Here is a 23,502-nt window from a genome sequence, read left to right as displayed (position 1 = left end):
CCTGATCCCTATTAATGAAAACCTTGGTTGCGATCTCAATTAGCTGGGTGGTATTCATCCCTGCGAATCCCTCCTGACGCTGCAACTTCTTCCGGATATCTGGCATACTCTGGGCCACCAATGCACTATTCACCATTCTCTGGTTTTCTAGGGCTTCAGGGTCAAATGGGGTGTATGTTCTGTAGGCTTCAATTAATCGCTCTAAAAAGGCCCCAGGGGATTCAGTTGCCCCTTGGAGAATTTCTGAGACCTTTGCCAGATTAATGGGCCTCTTTATGCCTTTCCTCATACTTTCCAGCAAGTCCCGGCAATAGCCAGACAACAGTTCATAGTGCTGCTCATTATTTGGATCCCAAGCTGGAGCTGCACGAGGGAACCGAGCTCTAACCCATTGCTCTGGGTCCTGTGTCCCCTCGGGAACACGCGCTCGCGTGATGGCCTCAGCATTTTGCAAAATCTTCCGCCTCTCCTCAGTTGTGAAGAGGGTCAGGAGAAGTTGTTGACAATCAGTCCAGGTTGGGTTATGGGTGGCCATAATGCTAGCCACTAGGTCCACCACTGCCTGAGGCTTTTCAGTATAAGAGGGGTAATGCGTCTTCCAATTCAGGAGATCGGTGGTTGTGAAGGGTACATACTGGTAGGCCTGTGCCTGCATAACCTGACCCTCATTATTAGGATCCGGTCGAGTGGTAGTTACCTGACGCAGGGGCAGAACTCTCGAGGAGGTGGGAATGGAACCTGAGGTAGAGCTAGGAGCTACCCTCCTATCATGCTCAAAGGTGATTGCAGCAGGTCTAACCCATTCAGTGGAGGTGTGTTGAAACCCTGAGGGATGGGGAGGGGTACTCATAGACTGAGAGGTGGTCACAGGTGATTCAGCCCATTGAAAGGGATGCCGGGCCCCTAATGAGTGGGTAGGGGTACTAGAAGGAAAGGCTGGGCTGTCGGGAGTTGAGGAGTCAGGGGGTGCAGCCCAAAGCGAGTCTTCGGAGGTTAGCAGGGGAGAATGTGACAGAGGAGGGTAGAGGCTGGCTGAAAGGTCCACCCTAGGATGTGACGGGGTTTGCACAGAAGAGGAGCTATCCGGAGAAGCCTGTGCTGGAGAGGCTTGGGCTGGACGGCGTGGATCTCTAGGGGTAGCACGGAACCCCAACAATGGGCCATAAGGTGGTGGCTCAAGATCTGAGGGGTCATCAGAGAGTATGGGTTTCTCAGACAGGGTAGGGGCGGAAGCCACCGATTGGGTGGTAGGCTTCCTGGGGCTCTTTCCCTCTTCCAGTTTAGATTTTCTAATCTTTCTTTGAACACGGCCTAACATGAATTTTACTGGGGATCCCATATAAGTTTTCAACCAAGAGGGAGGGTCAGTCACAAGGCTGTCCCAGGAATCTATATAGGGGAGTTGTTCAGAATATTCTGGTTCTCCTACAACTATGCTGTAGACCTTCCGGATTACTTCAATATCTAAGCTGCCACTAGGGGGCCACCCCACTCCCATAGATGGCCACTCAACTTCACACAAGGTTCTTAAAGTACCTGAGCTTAAAGTCTGTCCATAATCATTAATTAAAAATCCTTTTTTGAAGTTCTTAAGCATACAACCTAGGGGAGTATCAATTTTTCTAGATGATGTCCCTCCCATAATGCTTACAGTTACAACACACAAAGAGGGAGGGAATTTTTGAGAGTGCAGTAAGGGGTCCACACTCTCGAGACACTAGGTAGACAGACAACAATCGCTTCCTTCTGTCACTGGCCAATTGAACTCGCGTTAATTGGAAACGCAGCTATAAGAAGTCCGCACTCATTAACATTCATTCATGCATCACACATTCCGTACAGAAAATCCCACCCAACAATTTCAGATTTCTCAAATACAGATAAGCTTAAGCGGTTTCACTGCTAGTCCCCACGACTAGAAGCTACTAGGGCCTTCGCTGAGAGTTGATCAGACTCCCCTTCCCTCAATTTGTGAGGGGCTGGTTTACAGTTTCCTAGCTAGGATTACAATACAGAATACAGAATACATACCCGGCGAATGTTCTTCAGTCAGTTGGGTGCTGGGATTAATGCAGGATTCAGGATCCCACTTCTGACACCAAGAATTGTTGCAGGAATTGATGCATGAATTACCCCTATTGTTAGCAGAATCTGTGGTACTTCAGGAGTCAAACAGCACACACCAGAATGAGAGGGAAATCTTCTTTATTTGCCAGCAAACAAAGCAGGACATCAGTTCTAGCTCTCTTCTCTCTCACTCAGCTCTCTGGATGTTATGGCTTCTGTCTCAGCTGCTTCTCTTCTTCTGCTGTCTCTCCCTCTTCTGTCTGTTCCTTCTGACGTAAGCTGCTTCTGCTCTCACTTATATACTGTTCTATCCCCCTCCTAGCCCCCCTTACTCTCCAGATGGTAAAGAATAGATTGGTTATCTTGCCTCAACCAATCAGCTCTATACATTACTTAAAAAATATCAATTACATAGGTTTAATATTTCTCAAACTGACCTATGACCTGGGGCCTCTTACACCAGACAATTTGGCACCAGAACTCTTGCATTTTCATTATGATTAATTCTCATATTCCTAGTCACCTTCATACTAACTGCTAACTGAACTCTGGCATTCATTAAGGGGTCAAGGGCCAGTTTTACTTAATAGCATACAGATATAGTTTGTTATTACTTTCAGGACCCTTCCTACATTTACCTATAATTAATCAAGGAGAAGAGAGCTGACTTCTCTTTCACCTAGCCAGGACTGCAGCTAACTCAAACCATATGCTTGACCTCTTCACTGCAGTCCTACTCAGAACGTAAGGCAAAGAGTTGAACAAACATTAGATTTAAAAAGGTATCCTACATATTAACTACCAGAATACACATATTCTAAAATACACAGAAATCAGAATTCAAGAATATCTAGAATTATTTAGAATTATTCACTTCTAACTAGCATTAAACTAATCCTCTTAATCTGCCTACTTTTAAACTACAGTATGTCTGGCTCATGCCTTGTTCATAATAGTATACAGATGTATGTGGTAAGGTAATATCTTTGAACTAGCATTAGCAATCCATCACTCACAAGGGTGAAAGAAAGTTTCTGTCTCTGACCTTTTTGACCTGTATCCCGGCAAAGCTAGATTTAAGAATCTAAACCAGATGACATTCCTTCACTACTTGCAGAACTGAGAATTTAACCACCAAACTAACAATTAATATAATTTCTCAGAATTAATCAATTTCTTTTGCCCACTGCCTCACAACCACCAGCCCCGCCTCCCCCCACCAGCTCTGCCACCCAATCTCGGCTAAATAGAAGGCAGTAATTGCTCCTGCATTAATATTTTGTCAGGCCTTGTGTACTAATGTTAAAATTAGTGCAGGACCTCAAAAAGAAACTGGGGTTAGCCCACGGGAAAATCCTGCATTAAAATGCACTAAGCCCATGTCTTAATGCATTTTAGTAAAAGGGCCTTTAGGTGCAGTTCAATAAGAATAGATCAGTAGCAAAATCACTTTCTTATAGTAGTTTTAAATTAGTGTTAAATTCCCTAAAATTCCTCAAGTATCAATTGCTGTGGCTGCAGATTGTTTCTACAAAATATGTAGTTTAATGAAGGCTTCATTGGGGTAACTGGTGGTCCTTGTGTGCACACAGTCCTCTGGTATAATGGGTGACCGTTATGTGCAGGAGATAGTCTTCTATTGCAAGGAATGTTGTTCAGAACAATGTTTATCTTAGTCTTTTTTAACCTCAAGCATGATAATAAGATAAACTGTAGTTTTCAGCTGGGGTTCCTTTGACTTCTAAGTAATTGATTTACTGACTGTTTCCCTAGTTCTCTCTTGAACTAATTACTTGGTTCACAAAAATCCTTGCAGTTTTTCAATTGCTATGGATGTGCTCCCTCAGCAGTGCAGATTTGACAAAGCTGACTTGAAGGAAACAGTTGTGCAGCTGCAGCTATTGTAAATATAGAGAAGAAAAGAAGCTTTTACCTTGTCCCCCCCCCCCCTTTCCTGGGAAGGGGGCATATTGCAGTGAGCAGGGAGACACAGAGGACAAGCTGAGAGCCAGCAACAATGCTAGCACCTTTTGTTAGAATGTTTAGAGTGTTTAAAATGCTCCAGCACTGTTGTACAAAGAACTCAGATGTTCATGGCTGCTAGATGTGTGTCAATAAAGTTTCAACAGTTTGTAACTGTGAGAGAAGTGCAGACTTGTTACCAACTTTCCGATTGGCTGTCTGAGAGCACAGTACAAGGCTCCTGATTTGCTGTTTGAGAACTGGAAGTAGAGGAGGGGACAGAGTGAGAGTCAGCCAATAGGAGCCAGGATCTGCTAAGAGGCACGAATTTGGACCAATGGTGTGGCAGGAGGCAGTCTGATCCTTAGATTGGCGCAAATTTTGAGCCAATCCAGGGGCAGGAGGAGTGGAACAAAGAAGAAAAAAAAGTTTTACAGTGGAGAGGCACAAGAAGGCAATGGAGGCTACAGACAAAGGAAGGTGGCTGAAAGCATGGCCTGAGAGAAGAAATCGGACTCAGGCAGAGAGGGGCATGCTCAGGCAGGCTGGATGAGGATAAGATCCAATCAAGACAAGAAGAGGCAGCTGCAGGCTGATAGAGGACCCACTGATGAGCTCCAGATGAAGAGAGAGCTGGTGAGTCCTGAAGGAAATACGGGCACTCAGGCAGAGAGAGCAGCAGAGGGGAAAGAGAAGGGGGTCTGGAGTGTGTTGGGAGCAGTGCAGAGCTGAAGAGAGAGAGAGAGCAGCTTGGTGAGGTCCCTGAATCCCAGAAGTCCCCCCAGGGCATCCCTCTGTGTGAGTGTTTGCCTGTCCAGAGAGGAGAAAGCCGGCTGTGAGACTGTCCTGTAAAGAAGAGGCTTATGGGAAGCAGCCCCACAAGAAGAGACAGAGAGACAGCCCCCCCCTTGCACTGAGTGCCCAGACAAGAAAAGGAACTGTGCTTTTTGAGTGCCTGCCTCAGGAGGGATCTAGCCCAGAAGCTTGCTGGTTTGAGCATCCACAAAGAGAGAGAGAAGAGGCATCCCCCTGCACTGAGTGGCCAGACTAAAAGTGAACACTGTGTTTTTCTTGTTTATGCCTGCCTCCGGGGATCCAGACAAAAGCCTGCCTTGGGGAACAGCTGCCATGCCTATGCCTTGAGTCCTGTGAGTGCCTGCCTCTAGGGGAGTTAGTGTAGCCGTCCATTAGTGAGATTTGGGGTGGTTGTATAACAGAACAAAACAAAAGGGGTCATGTTTTGGGCGGGTTAAATAGGAGTTTCCCCTGCTTATCTGTTTTATTTGAATTTAGTTAGTCCACCAGTTCCACAGAAAGTCAAGGTTTTCCTTTTTTTGAGTTTTTTTGAGTCAGAATAGTAGGTATCGGGAGTCCCTGGACCAGTGGACTGACCTCCCCAACCGAAGAGACGTGGAAGTGAAGAAGACTAAGGTACCCAACGCAAGAAAGCAGCGATGCTAGCGAAGATCTGATATACCGGTAATATTATTGTGTGCACACAAATTGAAAACTATATATATATCAGATCTGAGTACACTAATTAGTGCTGTGTACATGTGTGGGATGTTTTGGGTTACTGCAGATGTGGCGTTGGGGTCTTGATAGCTGTGATCCTTGATAACTGTGATTCTTGGTGACTGTGATTGTAGTTTTAAAATTGTTATTGCCTTTATTTCCTTTGTAACTTATTTCAAAGCATTTAACATCTTGCACTAATTTTATTTAATACCATCAACCTGTAAAAATTGGTACCAACATTTAAGAAACATAACCAACAAGTGTTTCTATTTACTTTACCCTCTAACCCTTTTACCCTTTAATAAAACCTTTAATATTTTTTTCTTGCTAAATCCCTTGGTTGTGTGGAGTTTATTTGGGAACCCTATTTAAAACTGTGACACTCATATATTTATTTCTTCCATTATTCAAATTTACCTGCTCCACGACTAGGGGGTTTACACTATATTTCATGTGTGATTGGCTGCCCAAACCCTTCTGAAGCACCTCCAGCCAATGTTCCAAACAAAGAAACCAAAAGATTCTATGTAAAAGCAACTGTTAGCCCAACACAGCTGATTGCCAACTTTACAAACGATGAGCAAAGAGATGGAAGAAGGTGGGGCTTCTTTGATGACTTGATAGGAGCCAACTTTTCAAAATTATTGGGGGTGCTAAGCCCAATGGAAACAACCCCTCCCTGGACACATACAAGGAATTTTCTCAATATTGGGGGTGCTCAAGCACCCACAGCACCCACAGAGTCGGCTCCAAGAAATGTCTTATGGCTTAAGGAGCCACAAATATGTTCTACTTTTGGGGGGCTGATTTGGAGATCAGCCTCAGTGAGGAATGCTCTGCCTTTGCCTCTCTATTTGACAAACATTCTCTTATACCGACTTCAGAGCAGTGCAAATAGGTGCATTGACATTTGAGTGCTACTGGGTCTGGTTCAGATTGCACATAGGCACCTATAGTGCTCTTAGTGCATTTAAGGGATTACCAGTTAAGGAACTCGGATTAGATGTAGCCACAAAAAAGTAAGCTCCCCTCCTGCTGTACATTTTCCTTACTGCACAGTGTATATAGCAGCAGGAACATTTGTTGCAAAGTACATGGCACCAGAAGCTTAGCAGAGATTAGGTGGCAGCGCCAGTGGTTAGGAGGTGGGGCTAGTGGTTGGGAGGCGGGGCTAGTGCTGGGCAGACTTCTACGGTCTGTGCCCTGAAAAATGGTAGATACAAATCAAGGTCAGGTATACATATAAGAGAAAAATTACACTGGCTCTCACTAAAAGAACGAATTGCGTTCAAAATTTGCACCCTGGTCCATAAAATCGTTTACGCTGAAGCCCCGAGCTATATGTCAGACCTCATAGACCTGCCAACCCGGAACACAAAAAGGTCAGCACGCACATTCTTGAATCTACACTACGCCAGTTGCAAAGGACTTAAATACAAATCAACATATGCATCCAGCTTCTCCTACATAAGCACGCAACTATGGAACACACTACCAAATGTTATAAAAACAATGCATGACCTAACAATCTTCAGAAAACTACTGAAAACCAACCTGTCCAAAAAAGCAGACCACAATGATCCATCCTAAATACTAGAAACGAAACTTCACCAAAACTAGACAAAACAGAACTCTCTTGACTGCTTCATTTACGCAGCCACTAATGAACGTTACGCACTACTCACTACCACTCTACTTCTTATGCAGGATATGAACTTTCTATATTTGATTGTCTAACTTACTCTATAATCTACAGTATAATTTATGAACTTTAATGCAAAGCTACTTTGTAATTTACCTTATCGTTTATGAACTCTAATGCAATATCACTTTGCATTTCTCAACCTGGAAACGGCGATCGCCACTCCGGCACAATGTAAGCCACATTGAGCCTGCAAATAAGTGGGAAAATGTGGGATACAAATGCAACAAATATATGTATATGTATATATATATGTATATATCTTGTTGGGCAGACTGGATGGACCGTACAGGTCTTTTTCTGCCGTCACCTACTATGTTACTATTTAGCCAAGGAAGTGTCACATTTCACATTATATTGGATAGGAAGTACATGCACACTTTACACCTAGGCACCCTAAAGTCTCCTTTTTAACTTTTAGTGTAGTATGACAAAGCATTTAGCTTCAAGTGGAGAAAACACAAGAAGCAATTGCTGAGAAAGCTTAATTTCAGGATAAGTGTGATGGCTGAGAAAGCAAAAAGGGGAATCTTTCTTTAGAGGTAAGGAAAGGAGGAAAAAGATAATGATCTCTCTAAAAATGGAGCAACTGCACGTTCCCCCTTAGAAATATGTGCTGTGTAAGTTAAGCAGGTATTTTCTTGCATTTATGTAGGTAAGTGCACACATGCCTACATAAGTGCTAGTTTTCTAGGCATTTATGCATGTAATAGGTGTGGAAAGGCAGGCACCTAGATTATAGAATTGCCCTTCAGTGCTGAATCCAGGTACTCCCTCCTGAGCCTTGCCTACTGTCTCAGCTGGGTTGGAAAATGAAACAAATACTCTTAACTCCTTCAACCAGGTGTTTTTTTTTTTTACTCCACCTTGCTTTAGGCAATCCTAGTTTTGGGGAGGTGGTCTATAAAATGTTTAGGGGCTCTTTTACAAAGGCACACAAGGGCCTACATGCATCCAGTGTGTGCCAAATCGGCATTACTGCCCCAGCTACCGTGTGTCCGGGGCGGTAATTCTGAATTTGGTGCATGCCCAAAACATGCAGTAGAAAATAATTTTCTACCACGGGGGCTTTCCTGGCAGTAATCAGCAGTTGGCGCATGCTGGACAGTTACCGTGCGGGTAACACGTGAGCCTTTACCATTAAGTCAATGGGTGCGGTTAAGGGCTAAGGTCATAAATAGATGCACGCTGGTTTTCATTTTGCTGCATGTCCATTTCTAGGCCCTTCCAAAAACTTTTTTCCAGACCTGGTGGAGAAATGGTCCAGCGCCCGTCCAATACACATGCCCACACTACTGCAGGCCACTTTTTGGCATGCCTTTGAAAAAAAGGCCCCTAAATAAATAAACATATTACATTATATCACTCTCCACATCCTCTTTAGACATGCCACACACCACTCTTTTCCTCTCATTTCTCTCTTTGGTTTGGGGGGGCACCTGAAGCATTTAAAAAATATCACCAGACAAACTTGGTGATCTGGATCACAAGTGAAAAAGCATAAGAAACTAAAGTCTTGATTGCATAAGTCTCTACACCTCTGGATGCAGTATATTGTTATAGAATAGCGTGTAGCAAGATGTGCGCAGATTCTAATTAGTGCCAATTAGCACCCAGTTATTGGCACTGACTGGCTCCTTAGCCAATTTAGTTGAGCATACATTTTGGATCTGCATCCAAATATCGGAGCCCGATTTTGGGTGCTATTGTCACAATCGTGCCCATGTTTCAGGCTCTCAGTCATCAGACCTGGTGGCTGCATTGGACTGTCTGTGTGCTGTTTCCCATGTTCCAGAAATCATGCCAGTCCTGATCTTCCAGCCTCCCAGACTGTCTTGGGATTTTTGGAACTTAGCAGCACCCTTACCTGGTGAACTCCCTTGTATGTGGCCTTTATTAGCCACCTGGAAGCTTCTGTGTTTGCCTTTGCATCGCCTAAGGTCCCTGGTATGCTGGTGTGCGCTGTGCACTTCTGCCTAGTCCAGTTTATTATCTGAGATTCTTGCCTGATTCTAGTCTAGTCTTTGTGTAGTTTATCTTGTACTGTGTTGCTTGTTTCCCAGTCTTGTTTCTTGTTTGTATTTCTCTGTCTAGTTCTTGGTTGTCTGTGTTTCTTGTTTAGTGACTGCCTGGCAGCTTTCAGTTCTGTCTCTTATCTGTCTGTGTTTCCTTTCTTAGTGGCTGCTTTGTAGTTTTCAGTCCTGACCCTTAAGCCTATCCATCTCCTGCTAGTGTAGTATTGTCTGTCTGTGAGTCCTAGCCCAGTTTCCTGCTTTGCTGCCCATGTTTATTCCTTTCCCCTCTGACCCTTAGTCCCTGTTCAGCCTAGTGGGTATCCAGTTCCTGCCCTGTCCGGTAAGTCCTGCCGGCCGCCTACACCCAGGGGCTCAGCTCCTGAGGAACGGCGGTCAAGTGCAGGTGAAGTCTAGCTGTCCCTGTCAGAGTTCTGCCTTGTCTCTGGTGTGGGGTGGTTTTGCCTGCCATTGCTGCTCCACGGCAGTGGCCCAAGGGCTCACGAACCTAGTTTCTGCCTTGAAAACCTAACAGCTATATATAGAATCCAGGGGATATTACTTAGCACTGAGACCAAAAAGTTCCACGTTGGTCTCATCGGACCACAAAGCTTTCTCCCACGTGCAGAAAGAGTCCTCTAAGTGCTTCTTTGCAAAAACTATGCAGCACATCTTAGAGCTTTTCTTCAGCAATGGCTTTCTTCTTGGCATCTTCCCAAGTAGGTTATGTTTGTGGAGTAATCTTGAAACTGTTGAACTCTGTAGTTATTGTAGAGTAATCTCAGGCCTCGCAGAGACCTTCCTCAGCAGTTTCCCTTATCCCACAACTACTGATCTTGGAAACACAGCCTGATGCAGGCAGTATTTTTGTGGTGCCAAGCTATTACCACTTTTCAGTGATGAACCGTGGAGTGACCCAAGGAATATATAAACACACAGAGGAGTTCTTACAGTCTTTCCCCAATTGCTACTTTTTAATAGCTTTATTCTGAAGTTCAGCATGTTCTGATGTTTGCTTCAGGTTCACTTCCTACAGTAGAAACTGCTTCATTCTTCTCTCCAAAGGTTTTAGAATCAGCTCAACTACTGCCACTGGACAAAGGTGAGCACTATTTAACTTATTATAAGGGGGGGGGGGGGGGGGTTACCAATGTGGGCTACCATTAAGATGTGTTTTCCATATCATCAAGCTGATCAATCCATAGACTGGTGGGTTGTGTCCATCTACCAGCAGGTGGAGATAGAGAGCAAACTTTTGCCTCCCTATATGTGGTCATGTGCTGCCGGAAACTCCCCAGTATGTTCTCTATCTCAGCAGGTGGTGGTCACACACAGCAGCAGCTCTGGCTAGGCCTCCAAGCCTAATCCTTAGGTTTTGTTGAGGCCTGGGGTTGAGGGCTCTTTTGAGCAAGTGCAAACCTGGTGGTGCCAGGTCCCTCCTTTTCTCCCCCCTCCCGCTGGCTCCGTTTAAAAAAAAAAAAAAAAAAAAAAATATTTTTAAACGTCTTTAAAGGCGTTTAATTCGACGTTTCTTTAAACGTTCATTGCAGCTACTCACTGGGACACTAGTTCGTTACAGCTCGGAGCGGCAAGCAGGTAATTTTACCTTTTTATAGCGGGCAGGGGGTTCCCCGATTCTTCTCCTCGTGGCAATGGCGTCGGAGGGTGAGGGCGCAAAGGGTCGCTCCCCGGATCGCTGGAGCGCTTCTAGAGGGGATGCGGGGGTTTTACAACCTGATTCGCCCTTGATGGGTGATAGTTTAGTGACCGATGAATGTCCCGGTCGTTCCTCCGGCGTGGCGGTTTTTTCCCGCCATAAACGCCCATCCCCCGCTCCTCGCCTCCGCCATCTTGGCCGGCCACGCGGCTCGGACGGCTTCTTCGGGGCCGCCCTTGAGGTTGGAGACATTAATGCCATGAACGCCCTTAATTTGGGCGACGGCACAAAAGCGGCTAAAGTTAAGCGCCGTTCTTCCCGCGCGGCTCCTTCACGGAGTTTCGCGCCGGACGCCATTTTGGATGCGCAGCATGTCTCTCCCCCGCTATTGCGAGCGCCGGTTGAGAGTGCGTCTAGGGCTGTTGCCCAGGCTGCGGAAGTGCACAGTCTGGGGGGTTTCTCCCCCGAGTTTGTTTTGCTGCTGCATCAGGCTTTCCTCATGCAAAACGCTGCCCCTGCTCCCTCTTCTGATAAAGAGGTTGAGGTTCCCAGAGGTAAACGCCCTCGGGTTGATTTCCAGGCCTTGGAGGACTTTTGTCTCCTCCGATGTAGATGAGGGCAGCGTGTCTGAGGTCTCCCAACGATCCTTTGCGGATTCCTTGGAGGAGATAGATCCCCGCTCGGATGGAGCGAATGACCCCTCTGCAGCGCGGCTTTTTAGCCCAGAGGATTTGCCCAACCTGTTGTTACAGGCCATGGACACTTTGAAGATTTCCTCTCCGGAGGACGTCTCTCCCTCAGCCCCTGTTGGCTCTGCCATTATGCTGGGGATGAAGCGCCCGCCTAGAACCTTCCACGTGCATGATGCCATGCACACCTTAATTGCGGCTCAATGGGATGTCCCGGAAACGAGCCTTAAAGTGGCTAGGGCTATGTCCCGCCTCTATCCTTTGGCTGTGAGTGAACGTGAGGCCTATCTGTGGCCTACCGTGGATTCTTTAATCACTGCGGTGACTAAGAAAACGGCGTTGCCGGTGGAAGGTGGCACGGCCCTAAAGGACGCCCAAGACAGAAGATTGGAGGCGGCCTTAAGGTCGTCCTTGGAGGCAGCTGCTTTAAGTTTGCAGGCCTCAGTTTGCGGCTCCTATGTGGCCAGGGCGTGCCGGACTATGGTGCAGCGGGCTTCCCCCTCGGATCATTCCTTGAGGGCTGATTGGCCGGCCCTGGAATCGGGCTTAGCCTATTTGGCAGACTTGCTGTATGATGTCTGGAGAGCCCAAGGCTAAAGGCATGGCTCAGACAGTCTCTGCGCGGCGGTGGCTTTGGCTGAAACATTGGTCTGCTGACCACGCCTCTAAATCCCGCCTGGCTAGATTGCCTTTTAAAGGCAAGCTGCTCTTTGGGGTCGAGCTGGACAAAATCGTGACCGATCTCGGCACGTCTAAGGGCAAGAAATTACCAGAGGTCAGGGCTCGGGTTAGTACTCGTCCCGATACCTCCATACCGCCCGGGCAAGTCGGGTTCCTCTGCCCCCTCTTCCTTCAAGAGGAATTTCTCCCCCAAGCAGCATTCCTTTCGCAGAGACCGCCGTCCCGGAGGTGCTCCCTCCGGTCCTCCCCCAGGGTCTCGTACCCAATGACGGGGCCTTGGTCCACGCCCCAGTGCAGACTGGAGGACGGCTGTCCTCGTTTCTGGGCGAGTGGACCACTATAACTTCAGACGCGTGGGTGCTGGAAGGCATCAGAGACGGCTACAAGCTAGAGTTCTGCCAACCCTTAAGAGACGGGTTTGTACTCTCTCCCTGCAAGTCTCCGGTCAAGCTGTGGTAGTGCAGCAGACCTTGGACAACCTGATCCGCCTGGGTGCGGTCGTTCCGGTGCCAAAAAATCAGATTGGCAAGGGACGTTACTCCATTTACTTTGTGGTCCCAAAGAAAGGAGGTTCTGTCCGGCCTATCCTCGACCTCAAAGGGGTCAATCGGGCCTGGAAAGTGAGGCACTTTCGCATGGAGACTCGCCGCTCTGTTATAGCGGCAGTGAAGGCAGGAGAGTTCTTGGCTTCCTTGGACATCAAGGAAGCGTACCTGCATATTCCCATCTGGCCTCCTCTCCAACGCTTTCTGCGTTTTACAGTCCTGAGACGACACTTCCAGTTCAGAGCCCTCCCTTTCGGGTTGGCTACTGCTCCGCGGACCTTTTCCAAAGTAATGGGGGTCATAGCGGCCTTCCTGCTAAAGGAAGGAGTACAAGTCCATCCTTATCTGGACGACTGGTTGATCCGAGCCCCCTCTTATGCAGAGTGCGGCAAAGCTATGGACCGGGTAGTTGCTCTTTTGAGCTCCCTGGGATGGATCATCAACTGGAAGAAGAGCCAGCTGCGCCCGACTCAGTCCCTGGTGTATCTGGGAGTTCGATTCGACACCCAAGTGGGCAGAGTGTTCCTGCCAGACAATCGGATTGTCAAGCTTCAGGCTCAGGTGGACTAGTTCCTAGTAGCCTCTCCTATTCGGGCTTGGGACTACGTGCAGCTGTTGGGCTCTATGACGGCCACGATGGAAGTAGTGCCCTGGGCCAGGGCTCATATGAGACCACTACAGCTATCTCTGCTGCTGCGCTGGACTCCGATGTCGGAGGATTATGCTGTGCGCCTTCCCGTGGACCCAGCAGTGCGCAAGGCGCTGAGCTGGTGGACGCAGACAGACAAGTTGTCTGCAGGATTGCCTCTGGTGACCCCGGAGTGGATTGTCGTCACGACAGACGCCTCTTTGATGGGCTGGGGAGCCCACTGCTTGGGAAGGACAGCGCAGGGGCTCTAGTCTCCTGCAGAGGCAAGTGGTCTATCAACCTCCTGGAACTCAGAGCCATTCGCTTGGTGTTATTGGAGTTCATCCCGGTACTCGTGTTGAAGCCTGTACGGGTCCTGTCGGACAATGCCACGGCTGTGGCCTATGTCAACCGCCAGGGAGGTACCAGAGCGCCCCTCTAGCCAAGGAGGCTATGAGTCTTTGCCAGTGGGCGGAAGCGAACCTGGAGCAGCTTTCAGCGGCCCACATTGCCGGAGTCATGAATGTCAAGGCGGACTTTCTCAGTCGCCATACCTTGGAGCCCGGAGAGTGGCAACTATCTGCTCAGGCGTTCTTGGACATCACGAAGCGCTGGGGCCAGCCGAGCCTAGATCTGATGGCGTCATCGGCCAATGGCCAAGTGCCGCGCTTTTTCAGCAGAGGACGGGACCCTCGATCCCTGGGAGTAGATGCTCTTCTCCAACAGTGGCCGACACAAGAGCTCCTCTATGTGTTCCCGCCCTGGCCCATGTTGGGCAGGGTGCTAGACCGGGTGGCAAAGCATCCCGGCAGGGTAATCCTGGTGGGTCCGGATTGGCCCAGACGTCCCTGGTATGCGGACTTGTTCAGGCTCTCAGTCGACGATCCTCTGCGGCTGTCAGTGGAGCAGGGCCTGTTACATCAGGGTCCCGTGGTGATGGAGGATCCCTCTCCCTTTGGTCTTACGGCCTGGCTATTGAGCGGCAGCGTCTGAGGAAGAAGGGCTTCTCAGACAAGGTCATCGCCACTATGCTGAGAGCGAGGAAGCGCTCTACTTCTACTGCTTACGCCAGGGTTTGGCGTATCTTTGCAGCATGGTGTGAAGCAGGCTCACTTTCTCCCTTCACTGCTCCAATTTCTTCAGTGTTGGCGTTCCTGCAAGAAGGTCTGGAGAAAGGCCTGTCGCTCAGTTCCCTTAAAGTCCAGGTAGCGGCTCTGGCTTGCTTCAGGGGCCGCCTGAAGGGTGCTTCCCTGGCTTCGCAGCCAGATGTGGTGCGCTTTCTCAAGGGAGTTAATCACCTGCGCCCTCCTCTGCACTCAGTGGTGCCTGCGTGGAATCTCAACCTGGTGCTAAGAGCATTGCAGAAGCCGCCTTTGGAACCCTTGTCGAGGGCATCTCTGAAAGACCTGACGTTGAAAGCAGTCTTTTTGGTGGCTATCACTTCAGACAGAAGAGTTTCCGAGCTCCAGGCGCTCTCATGTCGAGAGCCTTTTCTGCAGTGCACTGAGGCAGGAGTGACTATTCGCACAGTGCCTTCCTTCCCGCCCAAGATTGGTTCTCGCTTCCATGTGAATCAGCAGCTCTGTCTCCCTTCCTTTCGTAGGGAGGACTACCCAGAGGAGTACTCCGCTCTTGAATATCTGGATGTGAGACGAGTCATCATCAGATACTTGGAAGTGACCAATGATTTCCGGAAATCGGATCATCTGTTTGTCCTGTTTGCAGGTCCTCGTAAGGGTCTGCAGGCTGCTAAGCCTACAGTGGCAAGATGGGTCCAGGAAGCCATTGCAGCGGCTTATGTGGCCGCGGGGAAGGTGCCGCCTATCCAGCTGAAGGCTCACTCCACGAGAGCTCAGGCGGCCTCGATGGCAGAGGCCGGATCCGTCTCCTTGGAAGAGATATGCAAGGCGGCAACGTGGGCTTCGGCTCATACATTCTCCAAGCATTACCGTTTGACTGTGGCTGCACGGGCGGAGGCCCGGTTTGGAGCTTCAGTGTTGAGGTCAGGGATTTCTATGTCCCGCCCTGGGTGAGTACTGCTTCGGTACATCCCACCAGTCTATGGATTGATCAGCTTGATGATATGGAAGGTAAAATTATGTATAATCATACCTGATAATTTTCTTTCCATTAATCATAGCTGATCAATCCATAGCCCCTCCCAGATATCTGTACTGTTTATATTCTGGTTGAATTTTAGGTTCAAGTTTAGCCTTCAGTTACTTCAGGAGGACTTCGTGTTCAAGTTCTTCTTTCACTTGGATTCTTCAAGAGTTGAGACGACTTTGTGTTACAGTGAGCTGCTGCATTCCTCTCCCCTCCGTTTTACGGGGCTGGATTGAGACATAAATTCTGCCGGCACTCCCTCCCGCTTCGTGCGGCTGTAGGGCAGCTTTGTACCCCTCCCGCTTCGGCGGTGTTAGGGTCAGTCAGCTCCTCCCGCGGTTGCGGTTGCAGGATAAGCCAGATCCCCCCGCATCGGCGGGTGTGGTGTCCCTCCCCCGCTCCGCGGGGATGAGCTGGACGGATTCCCCTCCCCCACTTGTGTGGGGATGAGCTGGGTTAATTCCCCTCCCCCGTTTCGGCGGTGGTGAGCTGGGCAGAGTGTCCCTTCGTGGGTGTAATTCTCTAAGTGCTGAGTCCTGCGGATGGAGCTTTGATATCGACATACTGAGGAGTTTCCGGCAGCACATGACCACATATAGGGAGGCAAAAGTTTGCTCTCTATCTCCACCTGCTGGTAGATGGACACAACCCACCAGTCTATGGATTGATCAGCTATGATTAATGGAAAGAAAATTATCAGGTATGATTATACATAATTTTACCATTTTATTGTTAATTCCAGTTATTAGTAATTAGGTCGGTACTAATGTGGGCTGCCTTTAAGACATGTTATTTTACTGTTAACCCCAGTTATTAGTAACTAGGTCTCATTGGATAAAAGAGCATGAGATAGTGGTAAAATAACTCATCTTAACAGTAGCCTGCATTGATAATTACACTTCTATTTACTGTATTCAGGCCATTCAGTTGGAGTATGGGGTTACCAAGCCAGCTTTGAGAAAGCTAAGTTTATTTATGCTATGCTGTGGCTTGGAAAGTTTTTATCTTTTGATAATGTTTTTTGAATTATTCTGTTGTGAACAGTCTTGCTTGAAAATAGGTGGGATATTATACCCTATGAAAGAGACAAGATCACAGGCACAAAATATCTCATGTAGATATTAGTGTCCTGGTGTTCAGACCTTGGTAGATACCTTGGTTTCTGAGGGTATTTCCCACTGCTTAGCTATTGCTGTGCATTCCTGTTTTACACGGCCCTTTGAGTTTGTGTTTGGCTGTTTTTCAGTTTTTTCTTGTATTAGATTACCTTAGTAGGATTAACAGCCCATATTGACTGATCTATTTAAGACTTGTACATGGCAATGTGTATTGTATTTTATGAATTGTATGTAACTTGTTATAAGCTGCATTGGGGTATTCCTTTGTAATTGAAAAAGTGGGATATAAGTGCAAAATAGAAAACAGAAACTAGGTGTTAAAACACAATGCTTCTTCCTTTTCCAGTCTCTAAAACATAGCATCCAAAAAGTGAATAATTTTAAAATTCTGTTCTACTGGGAAGTTCTGTCAATTTCATCTGTTTGCAATAATACAGAATATTTTAGGTTGTTTACCTAAAATGCTCTGTCCTGATTTTTAAATAGTTTATGAATGTGGAATGTCATATTACAGAACTCTTGAATTGCGATTTTGGGGGCCAGGTTCTGTAAATGGCGTCTAAAAAATAGGGGTGTCCAAAAATAGTGCTTAATGCTATTCTAAAAAAGTGCCTAAAGTTAGGTGCAGTTTACAGAATAGCATAAAGGGCCAGAGAATGTGCCTACATTTAGGCGTGGCCATTTGTGTCACTGGTGTAAATACCCACACCTAAATTAGGCGAAATTCCCCCGAATTCTATAACCATATAGATTTGAGGAATACCCCTAACATGACCATAATCCTAAACAATATATAGAAAGTTCAAAACAAATTTTAAAAATCAATACAAAATTAACAAAGTACAGAATAAAGATTTATTAAATCTAGCAATAACACATCATCATAAAAAGTGCACTAAGATTTCCCCCATTTTTTTTACACATATTATTCAATAGTATCTAAATCTTAAAGAGTCCTTTCATGTTAAGTCCTTCGCTTATTCCAGATGCAAATACTATCTAATTGCATCAAACCGATTGTCCAATTGATGGAAATAATATAATCTTCTCACTTCAGATATCCAATTATTAAATTCACTCTTCCAAAGACCATTAAGTTTTTAAGTTGTCTCCATTCCTTAAGATATTTTCCTGCCCGACACAAATTTGTGTTTTGCCACAAAGGCATCCTCAGGAGCAAATGACCAAAATTCAATATTTATAGCGAGACATAGCTGAATGATCTCCAAGTACTCCTTCTACTCAGCCATCATCAAAGATGCTAATGCATATTGTACAAGGAAGTTATTGTTCTTGTTTAAATTCCTAGGTTTGTATTTTTGATGACCATACTCCTCCCATGGCTACACCTTTTCAGCTATGTGCGTTAGAATTTATGCATACCTCTTTTTAGAATACACCTAAAAAGACGTTATGCTGATAATTGTTATCGGCCAACTGTCAGTACTGATTGGCTCATTAATCAATTAAGGTGCACATGTAAGTTGGGTGTCTGCCCAATTTAATACACGCAACTTGTCACACCATACATAAATCTGGGGTTTATGTGCTTTGCAAAATCTAGCAGAGGATATTATGAACGTTCACTATATTCAGAACTCAACAAAGAAGAAGAAATCTTATGCTGCAGTAGAAATTTAAACTAGGAATCAAAACCAAGGGCCACCCTTAGGGCCCTGTTTACTAAGGCACATTAGCTTTTCTAACACGCCTACAATTAGCCTGCGCGTTAACCATGTAGGCGCCTACAGGGATATTGTAGGTGTGTACATGGTTAACACGTGTTAAGGATGCTAACACACCTATAACGTGGTGTTAGTAAACAAGGCCCTTAGAGTATATATGAGTAAACATTAAAATATCTCATCTGCTTTTTTCTTTTCCTGGGCATTGAACTCAGTTCCCCAGGATTAAAGTCCACTGCACTAACCACTAGCCTACTCCTCCACTAACAACATTCCATCTAGAATCTCCAATAGTAGCAACAGAATCTCAATAGTAGCAACATTCCATCTAGAATCTCCAATAGTAGCAACATTCCATGTAGAATCTCAAATAGGGAAAGGGAAATGGGACTTGATATACCACCTTTCTGAGGTTTTTGCAACTACATTCAAAGCGGTTTACATAGTATATACAGGTACTTATTTGTACCTGGGGCAATGGAGGGTTAAGTGACTTGCCCAGAGTCACAAGGAGCTGCAGTGGGAATTGAACTCAGTTCCCCAGAATCAAAGTCCACTGCACTAACCACTAGGCTACTCCTAGAAAGGAGCAATCTTCCCATACCTTTGTTGTACTATTACTACTACTTATTTCTATAGTGCTACTAGACGTATGCAGCACTATGCATAAACTTCATTTTTGAATTACAATTCTATTTTTATTACTTGCTTTTTCTCAGTCAGCATTTCTGTCTACTTTTAATTCTTTTTTTTTGTTGCCATACAAACTTTATTTGGTAAGAATTGCAAAAACTAGCTTTAAATGATGCTGAAATTGCAAGATAATTTTTTGCATTCTTTAATTCTGCTTATGTCCACAAAAGTGGTGAGTGGCAAAGAGTTTTGTTTGCATTGTATTGAAACAAAATGCATGTCTCTGTCTTGACCCACAGGGGGTGCTGTGGTGTAGCCAGTTTAACTTTGGCTCCTAAAACTGCGTCATGGATGTAGCCATGTATTAGAGACTTTCTCTGCTGTTATGTTAATAAAAGCAAAACAATATGGTATCAATGACTCTGAAAGAAAGCACTTGTATTCTTCTGATTGATGAATCTGAATGTACAGCACCTAGCTATAGAAAGTGCCTGCATGTTTTAGCTATGAATTAATGATTTTGATTATAACCATATAAATACCATAAATATTCAGCACAAGTTTCATATTATCAATACCATGAATCTTCAGTGCAGTGTAAGAGATGGGGCCCTTTTACTAAAGTCCATTAGATTTTGCAGTTACCACAGATTCATACTGGAAATTAATGCTTGGTAACTGCAAAATTACAGCAGCTACTATTGGGGATGTTTCCTGCAATTTTTGATACAGGTCTTGATTAAAAGTTTCCATGTTGTCAGTGCACAGTAAATGCAGTTCATTAAGGGCAGGATTCTGTAAATGACATTAAAAATGTAGGTGCATTGGAATAATTCACATAGCACTATTCTATAAACCATGTCTATATCAAGATGCAGTTTATATAAGAGAGAATAAACTGGGGGAACACACATACACATTTAGGTGCAGCCATGTACAGCACTGAAAACCTTGTATAAAAAGCCTAAATGTACGTGCATTCCCCCAAATTCTATAACACACATACATTTGATTGATGCCCCCAACATGCCTTTACTTCTCCAATGACCGCATTTTCTTTTCAGTTATGTGCATTGGAATTTACGCGTGCCTCTTTTTAGAAAATGCCTAAAAGGAAGTGTGCATAAATTCCAATTATTGCCAATTAGTGATGATAATTGCTTGTTGTCAGCCCGTTATTATGATAATTGGCTCATTACTCAATTGAGTAGTGTACGTAAATTGGCCGCACACATAATTTAATGTGTGCTACTCATCACGCCTTATATAGAATCCGGCCTTAATTGTGTGTTACTCAGTGCATGGTAAGTGCAGTGCATTGAGGGGCCGATGAGTTGTTCCATTATAGGGTATTGAAGTGTCGCCCAGTGCATCCCAGATTGCAGCACACAGGGCACCACCATTTTGAAGGCGGTCTCCGGGAGGAGGGAGTGCTACTCCCTCCTCCCTTCTAAAGGTATGGGGGGCACTAGGCCACCAGTGGGGGTGGGGGTAGGTTTGCTCACTGGGCCACCAGGGACAGTTTTTTGGTGTCACGGGGATTAGAGGGACTAGAGGTCCACTGGAACTCCAGTCTCTTTGTGCCCAGGTGGGGGGGGGGGGGGGGGGGGGAGGAGAAAACCACTGGGCCACCAGGGAAAATTGTCCAAGGGGTTTAGGAGGGCTAGAGGTCCATCAGACCTCCAGCCCCTATACCCTGTATCCAGGGGAGGGGGGTGGGGGCCTGTAAGCATGCAATTGCATGCTGGACAGAGCTCCCCATTCCTCTCCAGTGCTCCACAAACCCTAATGCCAGCTCTGAGCTGGCATTAGGGTTTGCTGCAGCAGCAGCACCCTTGTTTGGCACACTGCCCACTGAGCATTGGGGAGGAATAGTTAATGCCCTTTTTAACATGCATTTGCATGCTTCTTGCATTCAGAGCCAGTGAGCACATTGTTTCACATGCTCGCCGGCTCTGATCACGAGGGTGGGAGTAAACACGGGTACTAATAGCCTCTAGCACCCACGTTTGCTTCTGATCACTGGCCCCCAGGTGCTGCAACCTTTCTACATTTGTTCTCCACCTACACCCTGCCTAGTGATGCCCCTTAGCAAAACAAATACTATTAACATTCAGGTTAGTCCCCAGTAATGGCAAAAACTACCACAAAACTGCATTTGTGAATTAACTATTACTGTGTGCTAAACCATGCGTTAGCCTATGGACTTTAGTAAAAAAAGGATCCTATAGTAGTAGCAAAGCTGTGACACAAAATTATTCATAGTTGTTAAAACAGCAGAAGATTGGAAGTATGCAGAAAGATCTTGTAGGACTAGGAGACTGGGTATCTGAATTACAGATGAAATGTAATGTGGAGGAGTGGCCTAGTGGTTAGAGCAGTGGTGTTCCTAGGGGGGGGGGGGCGGTCCGCCCCGGGTGCACGCCGCCGGGGGGCGGGGGGCGCGCGCGCCTGCCCTCTGTTGTTCCATGCTTCTTCTCTGCCCCGGAACAGGTTACTTCCTGTTCCGGGGCAGAGAAGAAGCATGGAACAACGGAGGACAGGCACGCGCGGCACCCCCCCCCCGGCAGCGTGCACCCGGCGGGGGGGTTCCTTCGCGGGGGTGTCCTTTCGCCGGGGGGTGTCCGCGCTGCATCGGGGGGGCGCTGCACCCGGGGGGTGGGGCGAATCGGCGATCCGCCCCGGGTGCCAGCCCCCCTAGGAACGCCACTGGGTAGAGCACCAGTCTTGCAATCCAGAGGTGGCCAGTTCAAATCCCACTGCTGCTCCTTGTGATCTTGGGCAAGTTACTTAATCCTCCATTGCCTCAGGTACAGACTTAGATTGTGAGCCCTCCTGGGACACAGAAATATCCAGTGTAGCTGAATGTAACTCACCTTGAGCTACTACTGAAAAAGGTGTGAGCAAAATCTAAATAAATAAATGTGAAAAGCTACAAAGTGAAGACAGAATGCCAGTTCAAAGGACTTTGATTTGGCTCAGTATGGCTTTTCTTATGTTCTTATTTATTTCAGTAATTGTAAACTTTTTGAACTTATAACCTGATTTTATTTATTATCGAAAACTACTACTACTACTATTTAACATTTCTATAGCACTACAAGGCGTACGCAGCGCTGCACAAACATAAAAGAAAGACAGTCCGTGCTCAAAGTGCTTACAATCTAAAGACAAAAAAATAAACACTAATACAGAAGCTGAATTGGAAACATATTTTGGAGAGAAAAAGATTATGATGCTGAAACATATGAAAGCAGAGTTCCTCTAAGGGGGTCAATATTCATAGGGTCCTACCTGCTTAAATCACATTGGCCACCCACTATTAAGTGGCCCTTATCCAAGTAGTGCTGCTGCCATAATCCGGGTAGTGCTGGGGTGGTCTGGGACAGAGTCAGGGTGGGCCCAGAAGTTATGTGGCACCCGCATAATTTCCAGGTTGATGGTTACGGCTTATGATTTACTTTATTTGATATACTGTCTTTCCTTTAACAATAGCAAAATGGTTAACAACAAACGCAATAAGAAAAATACTGCAAACGGGAAAGGAATGCCAGTGTTGAAAGGAAAGAGTAGGAGAATAGACAGACAAAGAGGGGTTAAGGGGTGAGGCAAAGGTGGGATCCCCAAAGGGAAAAGATAGTATCAGTCTTTAAAAAGGGAGGGAGGAAGATTGCAGCACTAATAAAGCTTTATAGCATCATCTGCAGCCAACTGCACATTGAAAGATTTCTCAAAAAGGTATGTTTTCAATAGGGATCTGAACCTGGGATAAACAGATTTGAGTCTAACATTTTGTGGCAGGGAATTCCAAAGAGAAGGGTAACCAAAAAAAAAAAGGCTCTGGGGCCCTTTTACTAAGCTGCGTAAGCTTCTAAGCATGCCAAAATTGGAGTTACTGCATGTCTACCACATGGCTCTTGCAGTAATTTAATTTTTGGCATGCATCTGCTACGTGCATCCAAAAAATAATTTATATTTTCGGCCGCACATATTGGCCGCGCACCAAGTGACATTTGGCACATGTAGGTCATTACCACCTGGTTACTGCATCAGTCTTTACCGCTAGGTCAATGGCTGGTGGTAAGGTTTCAGACCCAAAATGGACGCACAGCAATTTTGCTTTTGCCACACATCCATTTTCAGCAAAAATAAAAAAAGGTATTTTTTTAGAGGTGTGCTGAAAAATGATTCTGTGCGTGCCCAAAACCCGCATCTACACTACCACAGGCCACATTTCAGTGCGCCTTTGGGACCCCTCTATTTCTTGTAGAGTCGTAGTGGGCTTGATAAACTAATCTGGAGGCACTAGTCATTCAAAGAGTGCAGAACTTGAGGGGGTAGTAGGTATGAATAAGACAGGAAAGGTAAGATGGGACAGTAGAGTGGATAGATTTGTAAGTGAGGATGAGAATCTTCAATTGAATACTGAATGAAATGGGTAGCCAATGTATTGAATGAAGGTTCACCCAAACCCCGGATATTCAATACCTAGACCATAG

Source organism: Microcaecilia unicolor, chromosome 1, assembly GCF_901765095.1.
Source record: "Microcaecilia unicolor chromosome 1, aMicUni1.1, whole genome shotgun sequence".
In the NCBI taxonomy this organism is placed as follows: domain Eukaryota; kingdom Metazoa; phylum Chordata; class Amphibia; order Gymnophiona; family Siphonopidae; genus Microcaecilia; species Microcaecilia unicolor.
Note: the sequence above shows the minus strand (reverse complement) of the source record.